Consider the following 13,006-nt stretch of genomic DNA (forward strand, 5'->3'; position numbering starts at 1 on the left):
CATTCACCCTCAAACCTCTCCCCATTGCCCAAGGTTTATAAATAAAAGTCAGCTGGTTGGCTGGCTGGCTCTCTTGTGCTCAAGCCATTTCTCTACCATGACCTTCTGAGACTCCATTTATTCTGGGGAAGAATGCCTGGGGCTTGACTGTTGATCAAGGCAGGCACAGAGATGGCAGAGGTGCTACATTGCTGATGGCTAGGTGCTGACCACTGCTGAAGCACCACCAGCCTGTGTCTCACCTGACCTGTCTGCCAGCCAGTTTCAAACGTCTACGTGCTTCTTCTGCCATGCTTAGCACAGCAGCTACACAAAGGGCTGTAACACGTTTGGTATCATCATGGCCATGTGGAGCACCAGATTCTCTACTGCCTTCTGATACCAGAGCTAAACTGTAACACTCCATGGAAAACTCAATTTTCACCTCCCCTGGTAAGACTGGGAAAGTCACGTAGCATGTGGGCCTCACCCTAAAGCACTTTAGCAAGTCCTGAGAAAAGCAGAACCTTTGACTTCAAAGTCCATTCCTTTTCATTCAGAAGCAAGAGGCATCTGGACAGAGCAACTGGATGTGGAACCTGGGCCACCCACTCAATGCTTATCCACATAAGACATGTATCCACAACAGGTGTTTGCTAAATCTTTTTAGATCAGAAGTTGGATCTGCTTCCTCCCTCAGCAAACATTGACCACCCTGTGCTTCCTTGTCCCTCAATTTCACCAGTCCTATCACCTCCTCTTCCCATTTTTCTCTCCCTTATGCCTTCTTGCATTTCTTCCTATACCTATTTGCAGCTACATTAATTATTTTCCTGACATGCATTCATCAAAATCGAACCTCTCTGTGAGTCTTCCTTTCCAAGTCTCTCTTCACCTTCAAGTCTTGATCTTTACTCTACAAAATACTCATGTTTTCTCTGCAAATTCTTCGCCCTCTACACACTAGTCACTGGTTAGATTGTAGTCTCAATTGTGCTCCTTCAGTCCTTTACATGGTAGCCCTCACCTCACTGCTCCAAACTGTGACTGCATTCGGAGACAAGGTCTTTAATGAGGGAACTGAGGTAAAATGGGTGGGCACTAGTGCAGTGTAACTGGAGTCCCTATTACAGGGGGCAGATAAGACACAGTCATACACACAGTGTGATCATGTGAGTGCCCTCACTGTAGCCTGCCAGCCACAAGCCAGGGAGAAAGATCTCAAGAAAGAACCAACCCTACCAACAGGTGGAACTTCAACCTCCATCTTTAAAAACTGAAAAGGCAATACATTTTTCTGTTCAAATCACTGTACTTCAAGGCTTTCCTCTGATATCCCAAAGTCATGTATTCTGTATTGTTCAGTGATGTTATGTCAGGTACACTTCCAGGACCTACAAATAGAGATGACAATGAGCCAAGGACAAACCACACTACCTCATGGACATTAGGCCAGCCTCTCTCCAGGAAGTCAAATATGCAGGAGAGTGAATGAAGACTGGTTCTATGGAGAAAAGTGGAGCAGAATAAGGTAGTCATTGAGGGCTCTACTGAGAGTATGCGCTTTTTGCTGAAACCTGAAGGACATGAACTATCTTGTTCTGGATAGACAGACTTACAGGAGTAAGCACCACCAAAGCACAGCTTCCTCTAGTATGTTTTAAGGTAGGGATGGGAATCATGCAAGGTCTCCCAGGCCATCACAGGAGACTTTGACCATCAGTTTAAATGACATGGAAAGAAACTGAAAGCTATGAATCAGGGAGCACCATAATCTTTTCTATTTTCAAGTAACCCATCAGACTTATTTCCTAATGAAAATGAAATGTCACGTGTAGAAACTACGACACTTTTGGGAGGTGGCTGGAACAATTCAGGAGAAGGGTGACACTGACTTGTATCAAACAGTGGGAAGGAAATAAAATTCTAGATGGAGTTTGATGGAAGAAATGTGAATATTAGATGACAGCATGGAATTTAATGAATACTTACAAATTGGAGTCAAGGAGGGTGCTCAGAGTTTTAGTCAAAGAAACATGAATGATGGAGGTGGCTTAAGTGAGATGCAGAAGACATGGTAGAGCTGGTTACATAGAAAAGTCTAGAGTCCTGAGTCAATATCAAGGCTGGAAATGGGAATGGACAATTATCATTTAATTAGTATTAAGTCACACAACAGGCTCTTGGAAGATTCTGCATGTGATAAAAAAAAAAGCACCCCCAGAACTAGGCCCTGAACAATCCTACATTTTAAGGCAGAATAGAGGGCAAGGAGGAAATGCAAAAGGTGAAAAAGAAGGGTGGCCTGGCAAGAAGTGAAACCACCAGGCTATGGAGGAAACCAACCGATGGTAGCATGAAGATTGGGGAAAGGGGGGCAACTGTAATCCCAAACCCTCCCTTGAGAGATTTATACAGATAGTTGAGTTTAAGAATATCCTGGGCTTGGTAGGAGTGCCAATCCAGGCAAATATTCAGCAGGGATGAGTATAGTCTAGTGATATGAGGGGAGAAAACTTGCAATAGTCCCCTGGGAGACAGAAGGGTGGATGCTCTCTGGAACTTTGGCATGATTGCAGGGCTGCATCAAGAACTCATCTGAGGATTAATGGCCCTTACTTTAAAGAGAGAGTATTTACTCAGGGTGTCTGTGTGGGTTTCTGCAGCCACATTCAATTGCACTGGTGCAGGCTCAGAGTTGTGGTTTTTCCAGATGAATATAAGGAAATGACACAGCACTGACAAAAAAAAAGTATGTTGATTCAAGAAAAACATTCACACAACTAATTGTCAACTTCTGGCTGCAAAGGAAGGTTGGAGGGAAGGAAGGAAGGAAGGAAAAAAGGAAGGAAGGAAGGAAGGAAGGAAGGAAGGAAGGACCAAGCCATAATTTGGTAAGAGCCAGGATTTGGTGAACCAGACCCAGAACCTGTACCTGGCTGTTGGAGAGCTGGATGCAAAATAGGAAGAGCAGAGAAGAAAGCTGCTGTGGTAGTGAGGAGAGAAATATGCTGCCAAGTAGGACCACAAAGCATGTGTCAACACAAAATCACCAGGAATGTGTACATCCCATGCCTTGTGTTCATTGAGAAGCTGAGAGATGTCACGTCTGTGACTGTCCCCTTACCCCACAGCCTCACTGCTCCCTTAGGCTCCCTTGCCCTGTCCATCACCCCAACACTGAGCATTACCACCATAGGAGCTCCTCCCTAAGCTGCACTTCTCATCCCTTCTTCACCCATCCCCTTGAGCCTTTTCTCCTTTTTAAAATAAATATATAAATAGCAGCACTCCTGTACTCTACTTGATTTATAAGTTGAACTTTCTGAGAGGGGTGCCTATATAGAAAGGATTAAAAGGTCCAGGTTGCTTAGCCCTCATTTGGTAACTAAAAATACCAAATACTACACAATCAAAAACCATTGGAAAACCAACACAGTTGAGTGAAAAAGTCCACCCTTGAAAACTTTGTTCTAGATACACAAGTCATTTCAGGCTATGTGATAAGGTTTATTTTAAACAAAATTGATTTGCATTTCTCTGATGACTAACGAGGCTGAGCATTTCTTTAAGTGTTTCTCAGCCATTTGACATTCCTGTTGAGAATTCTCTGTTTAGTTCTGAACCTCATTTCTCAATTGGGTTATTTGGTTTGGTGGTGTTTAATTTCTTGAGTTCTTTATATATTTTGGATATTAGACCTTTGTCAGATGAAGGGTTGGTGAAGATCTTTTCCCAGTCTGTAGGCTGTCTCTTTGTTCTGTTGACAGTGTCTCCTGCCTTACCGAAGCTTCTCAGCATCATGAGGTCCCATTTATTAATTGTTGACCTTAAGGCCTGGGCTGTTGGTGATCTGTTCAGGAAGTTGTCTCCTGTGGCTAGTCCCATAAAAGACTTTACTTACCAGGAAAGTGGGTCAGAGGGGAGAACATCCTATTGGGACTTTAGGTGAGAGAAGCATGGGAGAATGGGGAAATAGAAGGATCCAGAGGGTCCTGGAAACATACAAGAAGAACATTATGATGGGCAGATCTGGACCCAGGTGTCCTGCTCAAACGATAGCACCAGCCAAGGACAATACATGCAGTAAACTTTGAACCCCTATCCAGATCTAGCCAATGGACAGGACATTCTCCACTGTTGAGTGGAGAGGGAGACCTGACTTTCAAACAATCTCTGGTGCCCCATTTTTTACGACATCCTCTGGATAGGGAGGCCTTGTAACACTCAGAGGAAGGATAACAGTTCACCAAGAAGAGACTCGATACCCTGTGAGCATATACAGGGGGAGGAGGTCCTCCTCAGTCACAGACATAGGGGAGGGGAGTAGGGGAGAAGCGGGAGGGAAGGAGGAATGGGAGGATACAAGGGATGGGATAACCATTGAGATGTAATATGAATAAATTAATAAAATATTTTTTAAAATAAAAAATAAAAATAAACAAAATTGAGTCTATGTTTGGACTACAGTCTCATTCCTATGACACTTGATTATATACATGTAAATATTCCAAACACCAAAATCTGTATCTTTTCTTGCCTCAGGCACATGAAAGAAAGTAGACTGTTTGGCACTCTCCACTGCTTCTGGCATCCACTGGGGACATTGAGTGGGAGGCCCCAAGAGTAAGGGGAGAAAAGTGTATTTGGACACAGGGAAGGTTCTTCGCTGTTGCTGAAATCCATGTGGCTCCTTCTGCAAATGTCACAGCTACTGGATAGAAGCTCAAGACAGGATACCGAACTGGATGTCTTTGGAATAAAATATGTATTAGAAGAGTTAGTAACACTCTGGAGAGACAGCAAGGATGAGGGTGCTCAAGCACCCTGTGTAGATTTGGAGTCCCTTTTTATATATTTTATACATTTCAGAGGAAGGGAAGCAGCCCATGCTATACACTATGATCAGGCTGTCTGTAATTCCTAGGTGGCAGGGATGAATGTGTGACCTTTAGGGTGTTGGGGAAAGGGGAGGGGAGAACCATTTAATTAATGTGTTTCCATCATACCTGTGTTTGCATCACTAAGTACTGATAGCTTGGAGTGTGCTGATCTTGGGCCTGTATGGAAAGTCAGCTATCATGGCAGCTTACAAAAAAATAAAGTATCACTTCAGAAAGATCTTTGAAGGAGCGTCTTGCATTAAAAGACCCATGATGGGTAGAGTCCTCATCACCAGTGAGTGATCTCGGAGCTCTTCTGTCACTGGTCCACACCTGCCACACCAGAGCGTGATGGTGTGTATGGGTCAGAAGGACTTCTACGTGGGCGACGAGGCCCAGAGCAAGAGAGGCCTCCTGACCCTGAAGTACCCCATTGAACATGACATCGTCACCAACCGGGACAATATGGAGAAAATCTGGCACCACACTTTCTATAACGAGCTGCATGTGGCCCCTGAGGAGCACCCTATGCTACTTACCGAGGCCCCCCTGAACCCCAAGGCTAACCGTGAAAAGATGACTGAGATCATGTTTGAGACCTTTAACACCCCAGCCATGTACATAGCCATCCAGGCTGTGCTGTCCCTGTATGCATCTGGTCTTACCACCAGCATTGTAATGGACTCTGGAGACGGGATCCCCTACACTGTGCCTATCTATGACGGCCACACTCTCCCTCACGCCATCCTGCATCTGGACCTGGCTGGCCAGGACCTGACCTCTTGAAGATCCTGACCAAGCGTGGCTACAGCTTCACAATGAGAGCCGAAAGGGAAATCGTGCATGACATCAAAGAGAAGCTGTGCTATGTTGCCCTGGACTTCGAACAAGAGATGGCCACTGCTGCATCCTCTTCCTCCCTGGAGAAGAGCTATGAGATGCCTGATGGCCAGGTCATCACAATTGGCAATGAGCGGTTCCGCTGCCCTGAGGCTCTTTTCCAGCCTTCCTTTCTGAGTATGGAATCCTGTGGCATCCATGAAACTACATTCAATTCCATCATGAAATGTGACCTTGATATCTGCGAAGACCTCTATGCCAACACAGTGCTGTCGGGTGGCACCACCATGTACCCAAGCATTGCTGACCAGATGCAGAAAGAGATCACTGCTCTGGCTCCTAGTACCATGAAGATCAAGGTCATTGCTTCTCATGAGCACAAGTACTCAGTATGGATCAGTGGCTCCACCTTAGCCTCACTGTCCACCTTCCAGCAGACGTGGATCAGCAAGCAGGAGTAGGATGAGCCCAGCTCCTCCATCGTCCACCACAAATGCTTATAGATGGACTGTTACTAAGTTGCGTTTTAACACCCTTTCTTTTGACAAAACCTAACGTGCCCAGGGAGGAAAAAACAAAAAACCATGAGACAACATTGGCATGGCTTTATTTGTTTTTGTTTTATTTTTAATTTTTTTCTAAAGTTTTTTTTGTTTTGGCACTTTTGACTCAGGATTTAAAAACTGGAATGGTGAAGGCAACAGTAGTCGGTTGGAGCAAGCATCTCCCAAAGTTGTACAATGTGGCTGAGGACCTTGATTGTACATTTTTTTGTTTTGTTTTTTTGTTTCATTTTAGTCATTCCAAGTATCCATGAGATATGGCTACAGGAAGTCCCTCACCCTCCCAAAAGCCACCTTTACTCCCTAGAGGAAGATAGCCAAGTCCACTCCCTGAGTCCACACTGGGGAGGTGACAGCATTGCTTCTGTATAAATTATGTACTGCAAAAATTTTTTAAAAACTTCTGCCTTAATACTACTTTACTTTTGTTTTTTAATTTTTGAATGGTCAGTCAGGCATCCGTGCTCCCCCTTTGTTTTTTGGTCCCCTCAACTTGATGTATGAAGGCTTTGGTCTCCCTTGGGGTGGGCTGAGGTGTTGAGGCAGCCAGGCCTTGCCTGTACACTGGCTTGAGACAATTTAATAAAAGTGCACACCTTACCAAAAAAAATTTTTTTTAAAGATCCATGATGAATGTGGGAGGCACACAGTTCTTGACAATACTATAGGAGCAGAAACACTGCTGCTTCAGACTAAATAGGGCACAGAGATCATTATATGAAAAAAGGCTGTCTGAGCACCAAACATCCACATGCAGAAGGCATCCAAAGGCTGATGAAATAATATCCTGGAACTATGCAGTGCCTTATATGGATGACAGAAGGGTGAATAGGGTGGGAGTGTGAACCCTGAGTGCATAGCTGCTGCTAGTCAACAGAAAGGGTGAAGCAACCAGCCTCATTCTTTCTAGGTCTTGAAAATGAACAGGATTTGGTTTCCTTGCATTTAAAAATTGCTTGCAAAAATGATGGCCTGATTTCATTGTACTCTTCCTTTGTGAGTAGGAGTGCATATCACCATTATTCCAGATCATCATCAAAGTTTGGGGGCCACTGAAAGTCTCTTGACCTTCAGAGCTGTGCTAGCTAGAAAGGCATCATACCCTAAAAGGGACTATACCCAGAGCCGAACCCACACTTATTTTTTAAATATATTTTATAAATTTATTCATATTAAATCTCTATGGTTATCCCATCCCTTGTATCCTCCCACTCCTCCCTCCCTCCTATTTTCCCCTTACTCCCCTCCCCTATGACTGTGAATGAGGGGGACCTCCTCCCCCTGTATGTGCTCATAGGGTATCAAGTCTCTTCTTGGTAGCCTGCTATCCTTCCTCTCAGTGCCACCAGGCCTCCCCATCCAGGGGACATGGTCAAATATGGGGCACCAGAGTTTGTGTGAAAGTCAGACCCCACTCTCCACTCAACTGTGAAGAATGTCCTGTCCATTGGCTAGATCTAAGTAGGGGTTCAAAGTTTACTGCACGTATTGCCCTTGGCTGGTGCCATAGTTTGAGCAGGACCCCTGAGCCCAGATTCGCCCATCATAATGTTCTTCTTGTAGGTTTCTAGGACCCTATGGACCCTTCTATTTCCACATTCTCCCATGCTTCTCTCACCTAGAGACACAACAGGATGTCCTCCCCTCTGTCCCACTTTCCTGGTAAGTGAGGACTTTCATGGGACATGCCCCATGGACTCTTTCTGCTTCTGGGTTAACTCACTCATTATGATCATTTCTAATTCGATCCATTTGTCCACAAATTTCTAGAATTCCTTGTTTTTAATAGCCGAGTTTAAATGATGAAATTTGGGATTTTGGAGCTGATAAATTTCAGATAATAGTGATTCTTTTTAGATACTGCTATAATAATTGGATGAAACATTTGAGAGCTATAGATGGGATGAACACATTTGTACATGAGAGAAACCTTTAAGAACATGCTATAGATAGCCCAGTTACAGTCTCTCCATAACCAATGAATATGTTACAAGTGAAAAATAAAGCTGCAAATATAATTACAGGTAATGATTAGCAAATCATAAAATATGGACATGATATGCTCTCTGGGTTGGTCCACTATGGTCCTTAGCATACTGCAAAGGAAAAGAATGACAAAAAGAGAAATGAGCCAGAAAAATGTCATGTGAGAGGGCTGTACCTCCCGTTGCTGGATCTGAAGATGGTGGAAAGATCAAGGAGATCACAAACAAAGGCATGCAGGTGTTCCCAGAAGGTTTCAAAAGCAAAGGTTGGAATGGACAACCACCTTGCTGACACCATGGTTACATCCCAAAGAGACCTATGTTGGGTACCTACTATGCAGAATTGCAATATAATTAACTTGTGCTGTTTCAAGGCACTGGGCTTATGGTTAGTGGTTACAGCAGGAATACAGAAATACACATGAGAATAGAGACATTCTACTAGCGATTTTAGGCAGTGCTTTATTCTTTTTCTTAATTGATTTTTTTCACCTTACATCCGGATAGCAGCCCCCTCCCTCCTCTCCTCCAGGTCCTGCCCTCCTACCCTCTTCTGCCTTTACTGCTGCCCTTTTCTTCACCCCCTTCTTACCAATCCACCCTGGCACATCAAGTTGCTTCAGGACGAAGCACATCCTCTTCCACTGAGGCCAGCTAGTGGAAAGTGATCCACAATCAGGTAATAAAGTCCGTGTCAGAGACAGCCCCTGCTCTGCATTCAAGAGGACCCACATGAAGACCAAGATGCCCATCAGTTACATATGAGTCAAGAGCCTTGGTCCAGCCCATGCATGCTCTTTGGTTGGTGATTCAGTCTCTTTAAGCCCCCATGGGCCTAGGTTAGTTGACACTCTTGGTCTTCTTACAAAGTTCTTGTCTCCTCTATGTCCGACTATCCATCCCTCCACTCTTCCACAGAGTCCCTGAGCTCCACCTAATGTATAGCTGTGGGTTTCAATATCTGTTTCCATCCGCTGCTAGGTGGAGTTTCTCAGAGGACAGTTATGCTAGGCTCCTGTCTGCAAGCATAGCAAAGAATCATTAATGGTGTCAGAGGTTGGTTCTCTCCCAGGGGTGGATCTCACATTGGACCAGTCATTGGTTGGACATTCCCTCAATCTCTGCTCCATTTTTATTTCTGCACATCTTGTAGGCACAATAAATTTTGGGTCAAAGGTTTTCTGGGTTGGTTGGTGTCCCCTTCCCTCCACCGGAAGTCCTGACTGGCTAGGAGGTGGCCTCTTCAGTCTCGATGTCCCCTGATGCCAGGAGTCTCACCTAGAGTCACCCTCATATACCCCCAGGAGCCTACCCTGTCATGAATCTTCAGCTTGTCTCAGAGATGCCCCCTGCACACAGTTTCTTTTCTCTCTGAAAGCCCTCTGTCCTCCTGCCCCTGCTCTCCCCACATCTGATGCCTGCCCTAGCTTCCCTCAGCACTCTCTCTTCTATCCTGTACCCTCTCTTCAACCACTTCTGCTCTCCATTCTATTTCCTCTTCTGAATGAGATTCAAGCATCCTCCTTTGGGCCCTCTTTCTAACTTAGCATCTTTGGGCCTGTAGATTGTAGTATGTTTATCCTTTACTATATGGCTAACATCCACTTATAAGTGAGTACATACCATGTGTGTCTTGCTGACTCTGGGTTACCTCACTCAGGATGATCTTTTCTAGTTCCATCCATTTGTCTGACAATTTCATAATTACATTGTTTTTAGTTGCCTAGTAATGTCCACTGTGTAAATAAACCACAATTTCTTTATCCATCCCTCAGTTGAGGGACATCAAGGATGTGTCCAGATTCTGGCTATTATGAATAAAACTGCTATGAACACAGTTGAGCAAATGTCTTTGTGTATGGTGGAACATGTTTTGGGTATATGCCCAGGAGTGGTAAAGCTGGGTCTTGAGGTAGAGCTATTTCCAATTTTCTGTGAAAGTGCCATATTGATTTGCAAAGTGGTTGTACAAATTTGCACTCCCACCAGAAATAGAGGAGTGTTCCCCTTTCTCCACATCCTCACCAGCATGTGATGTCACTTGAAATTTTGATGCTAAACATTCTGGTAGGTGTAAGATGAAATCTCAGAGTCATTTTGATTTGTGTTTCTTTGATAACTAAGGACATTGAGTACTTCTCTAGGTGTTTCTTGGCCATTCGATGTACCTCTGTTGAGAATTCTGTTTTGCTCTATACCCCATTTTAAAAATTGCATTATGTGTTTTGTTGGGTTTTAATTTCTTAAGTACTTTATATATTTTTAATATTAGCCCTTTGTTGGATGTAGGATTGGTGAAGATCTTTTCCCAGTCTATAGGCTGCCAGTTTGTTCTGTTGACAATGTCCTTTGCATTACAGGAGCTTTTCAGTTTCACAAGGTCCCCTTTATTAATTGTTGATCTTAGAGCTTGAGCTGTTGGTGTTCTGTTCAGAAAGTTGTCTCCTGTGCCAATTACCTCAAGGCTGTTCCTCACTTTCTCTTCTAATATATTTAGTGTTTCTGGTTTTATGTCCCAATATATCTGACAGACACTTAGTTTTACAATGAAGCTTAATTGTTTAGGGGTTAAGATGTATTTAGGTCCAGATAGGTGTTCTAAGTTGATAATGACAATATGTGATGGAGTCTGATTTACATTCAGAAATTTAGACTCACCAAGATAGGAAAGATGTCTTCTTCAAGGCTGTCAAATACAAATAGCCAAAACACTTAGAATGTAACATTTATATAATTCCTGATTGTGTTATGGTTCTTCTTGCTATAGGTAATCTATTGTATATATGTGTAATAATATAAATGTATATGTAAAAACACTAAATTAAATTAAAATTAAAGAAAAACCTCAAGTGACAGCACATGCTGGTGAGGATGTGGAGCAAGGAGAACGCTCTTCCATTGCTGGTGGGAGTGAAAACCTGGACAACCACTTTGGAAATCAATCTGGTGCTTTCTCAGAAAATTTGGAATAGCTCTACCTCAAGACCCAGCCATACCACTCCTGGGAATATACCCAAAAGATGCTCCACCTTACAACAAGAACATTTGTTCAACTACGTTTATAGCAGCTTTATTAGTAATAGCCAGAATTTTGAAACAACCTAGATGTCCTTTAGCTGAAGAGTGGATAAAGAAACTGTGATACATTTACATAATGGAATACTACTTAGCTATTAAAAACAAAGAAACCCTGGAATTTGCAGGCAAATGGATGAAACTAGAAAAGATCATCCAGAGTGAGGTAACACAGACCCAGAAAGACACACATGGTATGTACTCAGTTATAAGCTGATATCAGCCATATGGTACAGGATAAACATACTACAGTGGACAAACCCAAAGAAGATAAGTAACAAGGAGTGTCCAAGGGAGGATGGTTAAATCTTACTCAGAAGAGGAAATAGAATAAACAGAGGTAGTGGTTGATGAAAGGGAGCAAAGTAGGAGAGGGAGTGCAGAGAGACAAGCTGGAGACCTAAGTCAGAGTAGGCTCCTCTAGGAGGATATGAGGGGGACTCTAGCAGAGACTCCTAGTAGCAGGGGTCATAGATACTGAAGAAGGCACCCTCTAACTAGACAAGGCTGGTTAGAGGGAGTAGAATAGCAAACCACCCACAAAAACTTTGACCCAAAGTTTAGCCTGCCTACAAAATGTACAGGGATATAGATAGACTAGATAGAGCAGAGATTGAGGGAATGTCCAACCAATGCCTGGCCTAATCCAAGACCCACCCCATGAGAGGGAGCCAATCCCTGACACTATTAAGGATACTCTGCTATGCTTGCTGAGAGGCTCCACCCAGCATCGGATCCAAACAGATGCTGAAACCTGTATCCAAACATTGGATGATGCACAGGGAGTCTTATGGAAAAGTGAGGGGAAGGAGAAAAGGACCTGGAGGTGACAGGAGCTCCGCAAGAAGACCAACAGAGCCAATTAACCTGGGCCCAGAGAGGCTTGCTAAGACTGAAGCACCAACCAAGGACCATGCATATAACAGGACCTAGGTCCCTACACAGATATAGCTGATGTTGCCAGCTTTTTTTTTATCACTTACCCCTGGCTGGGCTGCCTTACCAGGCCACAGGGGAAGAGGACATGCAACCTAATGAGGTGAGGTGGATGGTAAAGGGGGTTCCCCTTTTCTGATGAATAGGGGAGCAGGGGTGGAGATCGGAGGAGGGGAGGGATGGAGCTATGAATAGGATGCAAAGTGAATAAGCGGTGAGAACTTCACCATTAGGATTATTGGAGTTGTGGAGATTGCTAGGTGGTTAAGAGCACTTTTTGCTCTTGCAGAAGAGCCAGGCTCCATTCTTAGGTCCAACGTAGTGGTTCATAAGCATCCATAACTGCAATTCTAGGGAATCTGATGCTCTCTTCTGACCTCAACAGGAGCCAGGCTCATACATGGTGCATAGTCATACATGCAAACAAAACATCATATACATAAAAATAAAATAAACATAAAACTTAAAAGAATTATTCTTAGCTGTATTTTTGTAAATACCTTGAGTGAAGATGAGAAACACCTTTTGGGTTTTGGTTACTGTGATTTTATTATAATGGATCGGAATTGGATTCTTCTGTATCTTCAGGGTAACTGTAGTAAAGTCAGGAACAAGACAGAAATGTGTAGTCTTCAGAGTTTCTATTCAACATTGAACCTGAGGATCTAGGTGGTATAATGAGGAAAACTTAAAAGAAAAGGAAGACAGAGAGAGAGAGAGAGAGAGAGAGAGAGAGAGAGAGAGA

The 13,006-nt window shown here is 43.6% G+C and overlaps 1 pseudogene; it reads left to right on the forward strand.

The window, feature by feature from the left end:
- Window positions 1-5,107: 5,107 nt before the first annotated feature.
- On the forward strand, window positions 5,108-6,220 carry LOC127185039 (actin, cytoplasmic 2-like; annotated as a pseudogene).
- The last annotated feature ends 6,786 nt before the right edge of the window (window positions 6,221-13,006 follow it).

The sequence above is a fragment of the Acomys russatus genome, chromosome X (genome assembly GCF_903995435.1).
Source record: "Acomys russatus chromosome X, mAcoRus1.1, whole genome shotgun sequence".
In the NCBI taxonomy this organism is placed as follows: domain Eukaryota; kingdom Metazoa; phylum Chordata; class Mammalia; order Rodentia; family Muridae; genus Acomys; species Acomys russatus.